The following is a 15,762-nucleotide window of genomic DNA, read 5'->3' as shown; positions in this document are numbered from 1 at the left end:
TGAATGCATCTGCTCCTCTCAATCCTATAAGTCACTGCCTCAGTTCAAGCTCTAATCATATCCTTTCTGAATCATTGACAATGACCAATAATATCAAATTCCCAACGTTCATTTTTTTGGCTTATGTCTTTTTCTACGGTTCAAATCCAGTTATACAGTTCCTTTATCTCAGTATTTTTTTCCCTGCCCATTGGTTTTGGGATAAGATAGAAGTTCCTTAAAAGCACAGAGAGGTTTTGGGATCAAACTCATCTGCCTATCCACTTATTTTCTTGTTAGCCTCCTCCTTGCAGTCTGTGCTTCAGCATGGTAGATTGTTTTCAGTGTCTCAAAGTTACCACGGAGTTTTGTGCCATACATGACTTTGTTTAAGCTGAAAATTTTCTGTAATGCCCCCCTTTGTTTCTGTTCTCTAGGTAATTGCTATTTTTTTCAAGACTGGTTAAGCCATATCATTTACAATCCAAACCTGAGCAGTTTGAGAGCGCAAATAGTACAGTTACTAACTAGGACAAGACAAAAAGCATAAATCAGGACTTTCCCAAGAAAACCAGGTATATAGTGACATTATTTCTGTAAAGACCTTCATAACTTCTTTATGTTTATCCGTAACATTGTATCTTTCCCTTTGTCTTATTTTGTGTATTTTGTTGTTCACATTTTTTGGCAAACTATAATATACTCAATCAGAGTACAATCTTAAATACATACGGCTTAACCCAAGTATTAGCAAAAAATGAGTATTTATTACATTTTTTAAAAGTTAAAGGTCTCTGGAAAATTCCTTGCATACACTACTCGACATGAACTTCAGACTTACTTTTTTCATTCTTTTGATTAATGCTATTTCTGTTTACTTTCCTGCCTATATCCTAGATTATCATTTTTAAGCTCAATCATAGATGAACTTACAACACAGAAAACATACCAGTTTCTGTAGGGTTATTTTCAAGAAGCATAATGTCTTCAATTTGAAGTAAAAATATCTGTACTGGAAAATAGTTTTCAGAAGCCTGCAGTAGAAACATTTCTGCTTTTCTCAGAGGAATTTGGAATTGCCCTTGCTGGTTTGAAATGTAAAATCCTTGGCTGTAAACAGGGCATTTCACTATATTTGAACATGCTTTCTGGTTCCAAAGTCTTTAGTGACCAAAGTAAAGATTAAGCAAAGATTGAAATAGGAGTTTCAAAGTTCAGTATGTAGTCCCATAAGTTTAGGAACTGTGTGCCTAGGAAAAATCAGGAAGGGTGCTTACCACTAAAGAGAGAAAAACGTGTTTTCCTTGGCATTCAAGAATATACTTTCACTAGACAATTAAGAAATGATTGAGGGCTTCCCTGGTGGCGCAGTGGTTGCGCGTCCGCCTGCCGATGCAGGGGAGCCAGGTTCGCGCCCCGGTCTGGGAGGATCCCACGTGCCGCGGAGTGGCTGGGCCCGTGGGCCGTGGCCGCTGGGCCTGCGCGTCCGGAGCCTGTGCCCCGCAATGGGAGAGGCCACAACAGAGTGAGGCCCGCATACCACAAAAAAAAAAAAAAAAGAAAAAAAAGAAATGATTGATAGTGCCTGTCTTGTTCTCAATCAGTAAACTGTTTTGGATGTAAAAAATACTTCATTGAACTAAATGTATTTTTTAACCTCTTCTTTAAATAAGATTTAGCAGAAATGCACTAACAAGTTCAACTCTACATGCCAGCTTCTTAGATTTCTGAACACATTTGCTTTTATTTTATATACTTGCATTGCTTTGAATTTGATGTCATTTGATAATAGAGCAAAAGACACATATTGACTTGGATAACATTTAAAAATCCATTAATTCCTTTTAAATTATAGGGATAAAGCAGGTGGACTAGTTATGAATGAATTCCAAACTTGGTAAAATTTCAGAAGTCTTACAGTTACCATGTGAGGAAAGGATTTGATATCAATTATGATTTACCTAGAAAATAACCTGGCAGTTTTAAACATGGCATTGTTAGGCTGCCTGAAAATATATGCAGTCAGTAGTTCTGTGGAAGTGTGGAGATGGTGAATTTTACACATAAGAACTAAGACTTTATTGAGAGATACCATGGGCTGTATAAACCCTTGCTGGTAGAATGAGATTCCCTTAATATGAAAAGAAAAATATTTCAAGTTAAATAATGTGGATTTATTTATATACAAGGAAATAATTTATTCTTAAGATCTAAAGAACTTATTCTCTAATGTTCCGAATCTAAATAGTACAAGTCTTGATTTGAAGCAGACATGTTTATAATGGCAATAGTCATTCAAAGAAGATAGAGTATTACATTTTAAGCCACTATATCTCAAAATCTATAAAAAGGGAAATAACTGGAACAACAAATTTCTAGTACTCTTTTCATATTTCTTTTTATGACAATCATAACTCTTTAACCTTGGGCAGTTCCAGGAGTATGGGGTGGAAAGGTGGAAGAGAACTATGGATCAGGAAACCTACCTATTCTTGCATCTTCCATTTTCTAGACGAATATCTTTGAGCTTCATATTCTTCGTCTGTAATATGGACTGCATGGCTCTGACATTTGTTCTGTAATTACAATTGTTGCAATTTGCTTGGGCTATATTCCACAAACAAGATCCATGGTAGGAGAAGAGAACATGCTTCCTGAATTATGTGAAAAATTATTTCCTTCAATTTGTGGTGCAATATCACTCAGACAAAGTGTTAGAAAAATTGAGGCCCCACGTCCACCTTGCAAAAGAGGGTTTAACAGGGAATGGGAGGGGGTCATCAAGTTTTCCTTCATAGACACTGGTCCACACACGAAAGTGATGCTCCTGATTGACTATACATAGTTCTTGCATTTTGATCCAGCTTTGTTTTTTTGTTGTTGTTATTTTGTTACTTTTATTATTGTTACTGCTGGTGTTTTCCCATTAGTATGTAGAAAATTGTACTGATATGTACACTTCTGTTTGATCTCTAATAGAGCCCCATTTGAAAGAAAAGGTGAGGAGTCTATTATCTGTGGCTATAGAATCAATGAAAAACCACACTGGCAAAGAGAAAGTGAGAGAGGGCAGAGGTTAAGTTTTACCTCCTAGAAATTTTCTTGGACCCCCATAGCCATGCTTTTCTGTCTGTTACAAAGAGAAATTTTCTCTATCTTTGCTTTTCTCAGAGAAATTTCATTTCATTCTCACTACCAATTTTGAAAATAGATGTGAATGTCTGATATAATAAGTGAAAAAAATATATGAATATCTAGATAAATATAGTCATTAATAATAAATAATATGTTATATGTATGAAATATACTTCTTCAACATCTCTTATACTTTAAATTATTTTCATCAAGTTTTAAAGCTCACAACTATAAAAAAATATTTTTTTTCTCTCTCTTTTTTTAAACAATTGTGGAAGGTATGCTTTGGGTAGCGTGATGGTTAATTTTACGTGTCAACTTGACTGGATCATGGAATGCCCAGATATATGGTTGAATTCTATTTCTGGGTGTGTCTATGAGGATGTTTCCAGAGGAGAATAGCATTTAATTAATACCCTGAGTAAAGAAGATTTCCCTCTCCAATGTGGGTAGGCATCATCTAATCCACTGAGGGCCTGAATGAAACAAAAAGATGAAGGAAGAGAAAATTCTCTCTCTCTCTCTCTCTCTCTCTCTCTCTCTCTCTGTCTCTGTCTCTGTCTCTTCCACCTATTGGTTCTATTTCTCTGGAAAACCCTGACTAATACAGCTATATAAATTTCAAAGTTCCTGCAACACCAACATATTATTTTGGCCTGATCCCCTTTCTCATAGGTTAATGCCAAAAATTCTTACATCTCATCTTTTAATGGAGTTGATAGAAGAAATTCAGGGCTGCATAGAAAAAGTCACCGTGAAAGAAATAGGGTTAGTGTATACAAACTCCTGAAATATACTAAGAACTTAGCTTAAATGTCACCTTGAGCACAAGCAGACTCTGATTGCTTCAGTGGAGTGATTCATTACATCACTGGATAGCAATGATCAAAACTAAGGGATTTATTTTGCTTCAGTAAATTATAATCATTCAAGTAAGATTTCATGCAATATTATTATTAATAAATACTTTTAGGACATTAGTCATATTATGCAACTTAACCTGTCTATAACCTTAGTATATGGGAGTATATCATATAGCTGTGATTAATAGCTATAGAGCTCTTTTCATCCCATAAAAGTCAGAATGATGTTCTCCACTCAGAAATGATCTCATTAATTTCCATAGCATTTTTGCAGATTAGGAAAGAAAGTTTTAATAAAATTGTGTAGAAAATTATCCATGCATACTCAGGGAAAATAAACCCAGAAAAAATGTAAACAATGTCCCAAAGATCCCACAAAACCTAAGTAGTAATAACTGATATGTATTGAGAATGTTCTGTATGTCAGACACTCATTTAAGTCGTTAAGAGTATTGCACTCAGTACTGAAGACAGCCCTCGTGTCAGATACTACTGTGTCCATTTTAAAGGTGAGGAAATTGAGGCACAGAATATTTATGCAACTTGTGAAACTTAGATTGTATTTCAGGCAAGACTTCAGCTCAATGTTGTTTTAGTTTAACAAATGTTCTGACAATCCTATTGATAATATTTATTATTATTTCTCACTTTACATAACATTTCCTACAATATTATCTTTAATTTCCTAACTTTATAATAATGTTTTCCTTCTCTTTCCATCTTTATTGTTTCTTCTAATTTCCATATATCTTCCACCAACTTCATAGGCCTTATATATTTATATTTTAACATGTTTAAGAGTAGCAATTCTCTTGCAAGACATAACACCCTGGATTTCTAAGTAACAGAAGGATTCCAAAATCTAAGTATTATAATCAGAGAGGGCAAATTGATGATTAGGAATAGAAATTAAATATTAGCTAAAGAATAGACAATCTAAACCTAAATGAAGAAGACAGTGATACTCTTTCTTGATTATCTTTCTCCAAATTCACACCTACCTCAAATATTTTAAATATTACCATAATTTAAATACATGAGATTATAAATATAAACTAAGTTGGAAGAAATCCAAGAGGAGAGTGATGTAAAATTCTCTTTGACTAATTGTCAAAAGATCATCCATACTCTTATTATAACACTACAAATATTTATGTAGAACCAGTGTCCACAGCACAGGACACATTATAGTTATCACTGGGACTGCCACTAAGCAGGAATTTAATTAAAGAGTAAATTATTCATGCCACATATTGCTTTAGTTTTTATGTGGAGTGATAGATGTGTGGGTACACATTTTATTATTAGAATTCATAATGTAGATATATGCTACATATATACTCTTGTATATATCAGATACTATATTTAGAAAATATATATTTATAAAAATGAATAATTCATTAAAGCTTGAGACAAGTCTATCATTTTATAAGTCATAGTAAGGAAGCAAAAATTGTCATGTTTCTGTAGATTATTTAAATTGAAAACCTGAGCATTTCTTTCTAAGATACTCAGAAGAGTCAGAATGATATGAAAATAGATGATTTCTCCTTCTTTCCTGATTGCCACTCATGAATTGAGGGCATCCAACCCACAGTGACCTCTCTCTTCACATCAGCTATTTGTGACTGGAATGGTGAGGCATATTTGGGAGTCTCAGTGCTAGTCTTAGAAAGTCCTTTTTCTATCGAAAGAGGCTACATGGTTTCCCTCTACCTAACACACTATGCCCTGTACTCTTTCACCCTACTGTTCAAGGTACAACCCGTTAAACTCAAATCTTCAGCTGACCCAAAGATATTTATAAACTTGATATGAGGAAGTTCAGGAGGCTATGAATTAGTTTGTGTAAAGACTCCACCCAGTAAGAATACTTCATGCTAAATAGTGACTTAAGTAGATCTTCACTCATGGAGAAGTTTTAAAATAAAGCAGTTTAAGGATAGTGGAAGCAGAGAGAACATACACATAGATATGGCAGAGGTCATACCAGAAAAATAAAAAGTAAAGGGCCAAGCCTATATAGAGACAGGTTGAAACCAAGAGAAGATGGGCCATAAGTGGCCATTACTGGAAAAGAGAAAAATGGAAACCCCTTTTGAGTGGACATTAAGAAGGCTGACTTGAGAGCTGCCAATGCATTTTGGTGAGTGATGAGCTGCTCTGTTGCAAGGAATCATTTATATGTAGCTACTGAGGCAATCTTTTTGTGTTAACGTACAATAAATTTCCATCACTTTAGGTAAGTTGAATGTGCTTCTGATTCTGGTAACTGAAAAATAGTAAACTAATACCACAATTCATAGGTCAAATCACTTTCATATTTGAAAGAAACTATAGAGGCATGTTCTTTTGCCAGTTCTATATTAAAAACTTAAATTCCCCCTGCACCTCTTAGAAGAGTGTTCATTCAGTATCTTTGCCCACCCTACAATGGCAAATTCATTGGCTCTCAAGGTAGACATTGCAGCCAAGTTCAAAAACTAAAAAAATTCTTCCCTATATTAAATCAATATGTGTTTCATGCACATTCTATTCATTGGTATACATCCTCTTAGGAAGAATAATAAGAGCAACACACATTTGTCTTCCGACTGACAGTTTTTCAAAAATGTTATCAATGTCTACATGATTCCTCTGTTTTTTTGCTGTGTTTTCAGTTTCGTGGTAAAATGCTTTTGAGAACCCTAAAGTCTGATTCATGACCACTACTGCATGAACATAGATAGTATTGTTCTCTTGACCTGTGTAATTCCAAACTGAACGTGTCAAATGTCTGAAAAATCAGGTAGCACCTTAGGATTACCACTTTTAGACACTGTTTTACATTAATGTGATTAAGATCAAATAAAGATGATCTTTTGACAACTTCAACATACACTTGGGTAATTTTAGAGTTTAAAATGACCCTTGATAAATTTCATATTCTTATACTTGGTTTATTTTGGATGCTAATATTCATTTGCTCCTTAATCAGGTGTGGGGCATAGCTTTGTTATTTTGTTTGTATAGTTTTGTGTAAGTCCTCATGTGTCTTATAGCTGTAACTAGATTATATAAACTTCTTTGAGTTCAGAGTCATGCCTTATAATTCTTTTTCTCCTCCGTGGCTCCTAATACATTGTTGTGCATGTGTCATGTTTTTAAAGTATACTCATCAATTAATGAATAAAATTAAACATATGTCTTGCTTTTCTAAATTTTAAATATAGCTTGCTATTTTAGGTAGAATGCAGGTGAAGTTTTATTATATCATTTGTATATCTTTTTACCAATGAAAAGCCCACAGTGGTACATTTAGATGTGAGTTTGCTAGTTAATAGCTAATAAGTTGTCAGACCGGTAAAAATACATATCCAGTTAGAAGACGGGTCAGTTTTCATTTAGTCTCTAATCGATGTGGAACCTTATTATAGATCAATTGTATGATTATGCAAAATGACAGGCTCTGACCACAACTGCATCTATAATGCCACAAGGTACCTCTGTCTGTTCAACTTTGCCTCTTGCATCATTACTTCTGCCATCTGATCAGCATTAAGATATCAGTAAATCCCAGAATTCATTTTTCCTATTTCCAAGATCTCATGGATTCCCTCATTCATCCTGTGTCCAATTAGTATTTGATCTTTAAGAATATATCATTTAACATTCAAATGCTTATTTCAAAACCATTATAATAGGGTGAATACAGAATTGACATAGCACATTAGTTTTGGATTCAAATTAAACTAAATTACTATTTTAATACTTACAAACATTATTATTACATTCTACTGCAAACATTATTGTAACATTATTCAATAATGACTTATATAAGAACTTGAACTGAAACATAAATTATGCTTAACTGTATTAAGGCTTTGGTCAGTCCAAAAACTAGAATTCATTGTAACTTTACCTTTGTCCCTTTGAAACAGTCCTGGAAACCCCTCACAGAAATAGAGCATTGAAGGTTAGATTGAAAAAATTGCTAGTATAATGTTATTTTATATAAAAGAACCTGGTTTATAAAGATACATAACCTTTAGTAGGCCATTCTGTTTAACATAAGATGCAGTCAAAATTTTATCATTTCTTCAGTATAATATTTTAGAGGAAAAATACAGGTAGATTTTGTAATATAATAAATCCTTTTAAAGATACTGTTTATGGAATGGTTATTATGGAAAACAGTATGGCAGCTTCTCAAAAAATTAAAACTAGGACTACCATATGACCCAGTAATCCCACTCCTGAGTATATATCCAAAGAAAATGAAATCAGTGTCTCAAAGATACTGTACTCCCTGTATTCTCATGTTCATTGCAGCATGTATAGCCAAGATAGGGAAACAACCGAAATGTCCTTAGACAGATGAATAGATAAAGAAAATGTGGGATATATACAATGGAACATGATTCAACAATAAATAGAAGGAAATCCTGCCATTTGCAACAGCATAGATGGACCTTGAGGGCATAATGCTAAATGAGAGAAGCCAGACAGAGAAAGGTAAACACTATATTTCACTACTTATACATGAAATCTTTAAAAAAAAAAAAAAAGCCAAATTCATAGATACAGAGAATAATAGAATGGAATGGTGGCTTCCAGTGTAATACCAACTTTTAGGTCATATTATACCATTAGATATTTTTTATTGTGGTTAAAAACACATAATATGAGATCTACTCTCTTAAAATTTTAAGCATACAGTACAGTATTGTTAACTGTAAGAACACTGTTATACAACATACCTCTAGAACTTTTTTAACTTCTGTGACTGAAACTTTATACCCATTGAACAGAAACTCCCCATTTCCCTCTTTCCCCAACCCTTGGTAACCACCATTTACTTTCTCCTTCAATCAGTTTAACTACTATAGATATAACTCATGTAAGTGGAATCATGCATTTTATTTTTTTCCTCCTTCTGTGACTGTTTCATTTCACTTAATGTAATGTCCCCAAGGTTCATTCATATTGTAACATATGACTGGATTTCCTTCTTTTTATGGCAGAATAATATTCCATTATATGTGTAAACCACATTTTCTTTATCCATTTTTCTGTCAATGGACATTTATGTTGTTTCTACCTCTTGGCTACTGTGAATAATGCTGTAATGAACATGGAAGTAGGAATACTTCTTCAAGATCCTGATTTCAATTTTTTTGAATAAATATCCAAAAGTGGGCTGGCTGGACACTAAGAGTTCCTCCTTACATATTTGGATGGAATTATTAAAATGTTTTTAATGAAAATCTGTTTTCTTACACAATTTTTAAAATTTTTATGAATTATAGCAGAATCATCAAATCTATCAATAAAAGCAAGCAAAAACAAAACAAGTTTATAAGGTAATATATTATCATAAATAGGAAAAAGCACCATTTGGGCAGATAAATATTTAGCTACAAGATAATTTTCTGAAACTGCATCAAGAAGGCATTGATCAAACATCTACTGGCGCATGAAGCTGTGCATGGCTTGCATTACCACTACTTCTTGCATGCAAGGCAGTTGTTTGGTTCTGTGGGCGAGATGATTGCCTATTAAGTCTTTCCCATGGAATAGGGAGAAAGAATAAAGGATCTTCCTTAGAGAAGAAGGGTAGTGAAATTTGTTGAAGTTCCCTGGGATCAGAGAAAGTCATCTGAAAAGAAGGCTGCCAGAAATAAGGGACTCTGTTAAGTATTCTTTATTTTACTAGACAAAACATAGATTTAAACTAAAATTGTAATACACATTCTTGAGTAAAAGTGAGCTGATTATCTGTTTGAAACTAAAAGTTGAAACCAGAAACATAAATTATGTATTTTCATATCCAAAGAATTACCTTAGGGTAGTTGAGGACACCTTAGTTTCAGATACTATGCCAGATAGTTTATAAGTAAACCTTTCATCACCCTTAAAAGATAATATTAGCTTCTCTTTTAATAAAACACCGTAAAGTAAATTAATGTGTTCAAAGGCATGGAGCAAATCAAGTGGCAGAACTTACATTGAATCTTCATATGACTGGTTATAAATCATATGCTTTTATCACTTTCCTACCATAAAAAGCTATTCTTAGGAAGCTTTTAAAAATCAGGACGTTGCGGGCTTTCCTGGTGGCACAGTGGTTAAGAATCCGCCTATCAATGCAAGGGACATGGGTTTGAACTCTGGTTTGGGAAGATCCCACATGCTGTGGAGCAACTAAGCCTGTGCACCACAACTACTGAGCCTGCACTCTAGAGCCCACAAGCCACAACTACTGAGTCCACGTGCTACAACTCCTGAAGCCCGTGCTCCTAGAGCCTGTGCTACATAACAAGAGAAGCCACCACAATGAGAATCCCGAACACTGCAATGAAAAGTAGCCCCCACTCGCCACAACTAGAGAAAGCCCGCGCACAGTAACGAAGACCCAACGCAGACAAAAATAAATAAATAAATACATGGTTAGATAAATAATAAAAATAAATAAAATAAAATCAGGACATTGCAACATTAAAACCAGAAACACTATGGCAAAGGTACAGTAGTGTGTTAGACATTCAAACACTAGAATGTTAACACTGATATCTCTGGTGAATGAGGAATGAGACAGATGTCATTACTTAGTCAAAAATAAAAAAGCCAACACAAACGTTTAAATAGTATGTACATTTTATAAAGCCATCTTGAACAATTTGGTACCCTGTCCACTGTGATGCTACTAAATAAGAATAAGTTTGATTCTTTTTTTAATACTTTTTGTTGAGAAAAAATTTTTTAATCATTTTTAAAATTAAGAAAGACTTAGAATGAAAATGGAAATTGAAAACTAAAAATCACACTTAATTAATTAGATCACTTGACATTCCAGAGGACTGCTTTTAAAGTTCTTCTCCAAGATGATTTATGCTTCTGCAAGAATTAGAATCACAAATTTGGTAGTGGTGATTTTTGACAATTGTTAAATTTAGAGTCATATTTATATAGATCAATTTTATTCAAAAAAGGAAACTATAATTATAATTCTGTCAATCTTCTCTGTAACTCAGATTGCTTTGCATATACAATTTATGCAATCTTGATGGTAGTTTTTGCAACAGCTTAGAGAGAAGCTATATAGATCAAGGAAAAATGTAAAATCACCATTTTCCTTCTGTACCACATTTTTACTCTTTTTCCTTATAGTTAATTTCTTTAGCTGTCTAAGAACAGAGGCTATGAAATTGGTATGTGTTCTTACATACATTGAATTTAAGGACTAATGTACATTTGATTACATTGTGTGTTTCATTTTAAATGCTGCAATACTGCTTTCACATTAGAGACATTTTTATTCAGTTTAAAGTTATAATGACTAGTTTATTAGGTAATGCCATCCACATATTTTAGAAAAACGTCTGTAACTATGTTCTTATAAGATTTTCACCTTTATTTTTGCTTCTGAAAAGTTGACTTTCACTTACCTATTTTAAAGTCTGGCTAAGCTTAAGTATACCACTAAAATGTGATAAATGGAACTTGCATTAATAATAAGCATGATGGTATCTTTCTTCATAGCTGTACTAAATATATTTCCATCTTGGCTTTTTGTTTGTTTGTTTACCCACCGTTTAAGTCCTCAATATTTTGTTGTTGTTGTTAAATATGAATATGAAATAATGGAAAATTACAAATGAAGAGAAAGGGGGAAAAAGCACCCCTCAAATCACTGGAGCCCTAAAAATTTCACTGAGGTAGCAGGCTCTTGAATTTTTGTGGGTTTTATTTCCTACCCTCTGGCCCGTAATTGTCTTCCAAATGTGTCTTAAGAAATTGCAACTTACTACTCAATAGATCCAATCAGTGTAATATAATCAATGATACAGGTCAACATTATGTTCTGTTGAGGGGAAAGGCAAAGTCCCTGCTACCTAGACATGACATAGGACTTGAAAGGGGATATGCTCTCAAGATACTGTGATGGTATATTGCAGGCATTGTCTTTTGAGAGTAAATTACTTCTAACGGTCTTTATTATCAAGTATATAGAAAAGAAAAATCATCTTCCAGATCAATAGCTGCGTGCCAGGTACTAGGAAATTTGTTGTTTTTTTCTCCAACAACAAAATCAGAATTAGAACAACAGTTGTAATTGGAGTCTCACCCTGATTAAGTTTTTGATACTCTATCATCATTCTCCTAGGTCCACTTACCTTTTGCCAAGGCCAAAATATTAGTTAAATGGGATGTGGTAGGAATCCCCACCCCTGCATCTTTCAAGTGATTGATGGTGGTAATAATCTCTTCAATTCTCTAAGAATGCAACCTTGCTTTTGGTCTACTATTTTCATAGGTAGAGGCAGTTTTACTGGTTTCCATTTGGCTTCTCCTACCATAATCGTCCTCATTCCATGGGTCCAAGAACTAATATTAAGATTCTGTCAGTTGTTGAGTATGTCTATTTAAATTGTGTATTCTAAAACCGAAAATAACCACTGGGTGATTTTGCAGAACCACTGGGTTCATTGTGAGATGTACCTGGTCTGTAACTCCATTGATCATCTTACCTCCAAACCTCCTACTCAAATCGATGGACCATGATGAAGTTGTGAGTCTCCAGATACCTGTGTCAGTTCATAGCCAGTGTTTAGGAGCCCTTCAAAATGATTTTCTCCTTTCCAATGCACAGTTACCTAGAGGAAGATTATCAGTACACATTTTCAGCAGTGTAGTTCTTCTTTACTTGAAGTGATTCAATTCCATTCAGGGGGCTTGAGGTCAGTAAACTGACTCAAGTCTTGGACTTAGTGGAGGGGGCACAACTTATTGTTTTAGTGGTTTGAGTCATATTTCTGTTCTCTAGACCTAGAGATTTTCTGCTTATACAGATCAAGTAAGACTTCAATAGACTGCCCATCAATTCTAGTTGTAGAGACACCATAATCAACTAGCCAGTGCTAAAAATATCTTTAAGTCAGACTATTTTAAACACTGCTTTGGCTTCACTCTCTGTTATAGTAAACACTCCATTACAGTAACCATACCCACCTTTTCTTTAGAAATTAATTGTTACTTCTAGACCCTTAATGCCACAGGGTCCCATCATTTCCATTGAGTTTATGGATCCCTTTTGAAGGCATCAGTCCCCACTGTGATTCCAACCTATAGAGAATAACAAAAAAAAAAAAAAAAAAAAAAAAAAAAAAAAGTTCTGGCATTTAATCTTTATTTAGTATAAACCCACCTTTGAGTCCATGTTTCAGTTAACCAAGAAGCAAACTGTTAGGACCATCCCTTATCATTTGATTTAAAACATTGAATGTGGAATCTCTGTTTAGTGAACTCACATCAATAAATTTGGTATAATCCCACTTTACATTACTTTCAACTTAACCCCTTGATTGTAAGATCTATTTACACACTGTTTTCTAAGTTTCTGTCCGTAAAAGTGGGCACAATAAAGTAATATTTCGGTGTACCTTACATCTTCTCATGGGTAACACTTTGTACATTACCCTTTTGGGCCTACTGGGACCCAAATCTGCAGAATCTGGTTATAAACAAGAAGAGATTGCAGAGTAGGTCCTAAGGAGGTTCAGGCAGTACCTTGCAAGGATGCTATTTTAAGGGAGACCATTACAGGCTCTTGAGGAAGGAGGGACTAGCCTCCTCAGGCAGTAGTGGAAGATGGTTGGGTGGGAATTAGAGAGTCAAAGCCTACAGCCTTGTAAGAATCCACTGTAATCACAGTGCCTAGGTAACTCTCAGAGAGTAACTTATGCTCCCTTGGAAGTTGCTTTAATAATTTCAGGCATCATTAACTTTATTCTCCAGAGTTATTAGCAAGGATTACACTGTTTTATTGACTTGGCGAGTTATTCATCAAAAATGCCAGAATTCAATCAAACTATTAGATGTTTCCCATAAGTAATTGGAATCCAGATTTATATGCAGTATACTACTTCTATAGTGTGTAAAATTAGTGAAAATTTGTTTTTTTGTTACTGAGTCTATACAGTGAAATGATCACTACAGTTACTATAAGACGTCAGAATCTGAGTCTTCAAGGATAGTGATTTAGTCAACATTTTTTAAGGATAAAGTGGGATAATCTAGATGAATATACAAATTTCAAATTTTAAATATCCTTATTTGAAAATACTAGAACAGGAAACTTTATTTATATTGAAATTATGGCAGACAGTCCTTACCTGTACAGTAACACGTCCTCAATACGCACACTCTCTGCCCTAAATGATTTGCAAAGAAGCCAACGTTTGATCTGTCTTTGGCAAAATCCTAGCCTTATCCTGGTCATCTCACAAGTTTGGGGGTAGGGAAGGGAAAAGTCGGAAGAAAAACATCATAATAAACTAAAGAAAATATAATACAAAATAACATTCAATAGAATGTATTAAATTTTCCATTTTATATTCTTAAATTCTATTATTTGAGCTTTGCTGTCACTTAGTGAAAAATGCTTTCTTCTTAGGCTGATATTGAATTAGCATCAATCACATCATGAATACATCATCATGTCTTGTGGACTGTAGCTGAGACACCATAAGGCTATTAAGCTGCAGATGTGCAAGGTCTCAGGCCATAGCTATATCACAGCAAATTTCAGAATTCTCTGAATTATCAAGGATATTCTTTCTCTAGTAACAACTTTCAGAACTTAAAAAACTATTTTTCAGTTAGTGTAAAAAGGCATATAATAGTGTTCTTATTGTTAATAAGCTTAGCCAAAAGATTTATTAAATAGATACTTTGAAAGTATTCATTTCTTTTCCAAAGAGGCTTATGAACAAGGGACTATTTTTTTTTTTAATTATTTATAATTTTTTTTACACACACACTGTATTTTATTTTTACAAGAGACACATAGACTGACACCAAGCATTGTAAATGGATGACCACAACAAAAGCAACAGTGATTGCAATTACCAAACACGAAACACACTCGTACTATGTCATATTATTGACATTCAGTCCAGTAATCCTCCACTGTAACAGCTCCTTTACTTTGCAGTGAAAATTGATTTGTATATTTTTTGCCTCTGAGTCCTTGTGGGATTTTTTTTTAATTCAAACAGAAAGTCAGAAAAATTATAATCATCCTCATCAGTTCACTCAATCCCATGTAATTTTCTTTTTTCATCTTGATCTTTTGATAGCACTTTTATGAGTTCATCAGTTTTCCATTAGAGTTCAGAAAATTCTTATTCCTTCAGTTCAGCAGTATAGTCAGTTACCAGAAACCTGTAATTGTCAGTCTTTTCCATGAATTCCTTGAAGATGAAACCCTTTTATATAAACATATTTGCAAAAGCATCAGAGTACACACAGAACTGTCTGTAAATGACAAGACTTAAAAATGACCACGGTTGAAGATTTGATGAAAGTTCATAATAATGCAATTGACAAGAAAATTTAGTTATTTCTGAGATATACATTTTAAAGTAATAACTAGAATTATGACTTATAACATTATACCAGAACATATAAGATTTTTAGAAACTTCATGTAATGTCTGAAACATTTATATTAACATATTTCCATACAAGTAACCCAAAGAAAGTTTAGTATTAGTTGTTTGGTTTGTTTGTTTGTTTATACTGTAGGTTCTCATTAGTCATCAATCCTATACACATCAGTGTATACATGTCAGTCCCAATCGCCCAGTTCAGCACACCACCATCCCCACCCCACCTCAGTTTTCCCCCCTTGGTGGTCATACGTTTGTTCTCTACATCTGTGTCTCAACTTCTACCCTGCAAACCGGTTCATCTGTACCATTTTTCTAGGTTCCACGTACATGCATTAATATACGATATTTGTT

The sequence above is a fragment of the Physeter macrocephalus genome, chromosome 12, assembly GCF_002837175.3.
Source record: "Physeter macrocephalus isolate SW-GA chromosome 12, ASM283717v5, whole genome shotgun sequence".
Lineage (NCBI taxonomy): Eukaryota > Metazoa > Chordata > Mammalia > Artiodactyla > Physeteridae > Physeter > Physeter macrocephalus.
This window is presented reverse-complemented; position numbering follows the sequence as displayed.